General features: G+C 41.2%; 1 pseudogene; it reads right to left on the bottom strand.

Moving 5' to 3' along the window:
• Window positions 1-231: 231 nt before the first annotated feature.
• Window positions 232-1,593, bottom strand: LOC143660969 (peroxiredoxin-like 2A pseudogene; annotated as a pseudogene).

The following is a 1,593-nucleotide window of genomic DNA, read 5'->3' as shown; positions in this document are numbered from 1 at the left end:
GCAGTCATGTGTTCTTGGAAAAAAATCACTGCTTCCCCGGCTTTGCTTTCTGACTGTAAGGGATCTAATGATGCAGCTATTTGATGACACAATGCCCGTACTGATAATGGGACAGTCTCCCCTTTCTGATAAGCTCTCCAAAGAGCCTTCATAACCAAACGCCACTGTTTTAAATTTAAAACATCACGACCCTCGGGGTGAAACCAATAACAATGGTTTTTTTTTGTTTTTTTGGGGTTTTTTTTATTTTCATTGTTAGATTTATTAGAAAAACTTGTACATATAGGTAATTTTAAAAGACAGGATGTTTTTTGATGCATAGTTTCTTAGAGCCAGAGAGGATCATTTCTTCTAAAAGGACAAACCTCTGAGATTAGACCAGAAGACAATGGAAAAAGAAATTTCATTTCATAAGTTACCTGTATCAAATCACCTTGGAGCATATCATTTTTATCATGTGAGTCTTACTTTATCTAACAAGTCATTAATAGAAAACACACAAGCAAAAAACCTTATATTCTCTAATCTTTAAGTAAAAAATCATTTGTTCTTGATTTCTGAAGACATGAACATAAAAAGCATTGCAAATAACAGCACTGTTATTGTAATAAGAGGCAATGGTCAAGTTTAAGTCAGCTTTTAACTGAAATAACCCTACTCATTTCTTTAGACTTTTGTTAGGTTTGTTTTGGAGCTATTTTGGCTTATTGGGCCTAAACAGAGTACAATTCAAAAATATTCTAATAATCCATACTAAGAATAAGGTACAAATGGATTCTAACTCCTTAGAGACACGAATGAAACATTAACTCATCCCATGAACATAAGTGAGTACCCCAGTTATCCCTGAGTCGGACAGTTTCAGTGAAATCATTTTTTCTCTAAGTCTGGGGTCTGTGGTTTGATCTTCCTAGCCGCTTCCAGAACAGAAACTGGGTTTACTTTGTCCCCAAATTCTTTTTCTCGGTGCTCAAGAAGTATGCCCTGCTTTCCTGATCCCAACACAAAAACTCCCCCAAGGATGAAGCCTTCGCCTTCCAGGTTTCCAGAGAAGCCTCCATTCCGAGCCCGGAAAAAGTTGCTCCAGACACCCAAACGGATAAATCCCATAAACATCATCTTCCGTCTTTGGGGGCCATAGAACTTCTTCTTTTCATCCAGGAAGATTTCTCCTTTAAAATATGGCTGGAAGTCCTGCACTTCAGTCCTGATCTGCTCCTTCACCACTGCATACAGGGGGATACCTAGCTCATCCAACTTGGGTTTCAGGGAGGACAGGTCTGCAGCTTCCTCTCGACACAGGAAACAGCCTGGCCTCCTCACAGCCATAATCACAGCTCCATTCTTTTCCCAAAGCTCCTTTGCTTTGAAAGTCCTTGGTTCCTTCTCCAGTGTTTTCAGGTCTATATCCTCCAGATACTCCAGGGTTGCTTTCTGGGGCTTGGACAGAAACAAGTCTGTGTTGGCCAGGAGCAGTGCCACAGCAGCAGCCCCCAGGGCCCCTGCACCAATGGACCACATCCCCATGGTGAAGAAACTCGGGTCCTGCACTGTATTGGACCCGGCCCCCAGCAATAACAATGTTTTTGAATG

Source organism: Tamandua tetradactyla, chromosome 17 (genome assembly GCF_023851605.1).
Source record: "Tamandua tetradactyla isolate mTamTet1 chromosome 17, mTamTet1.pri, whole genome shotgun sequence".
Classification (NCBI taxonomy): domain Eukaryota; kingdom Metazoa; phylum Chordata; class Mammalia; order Pilosa; family Myrmecophagidae; genus Tamandua; species Tamandua tetradactyla.
Note: the sequence above shows the minus strand (reverse complement) of the source record. Positions and strands in the feature narration are given on the sequence as shown.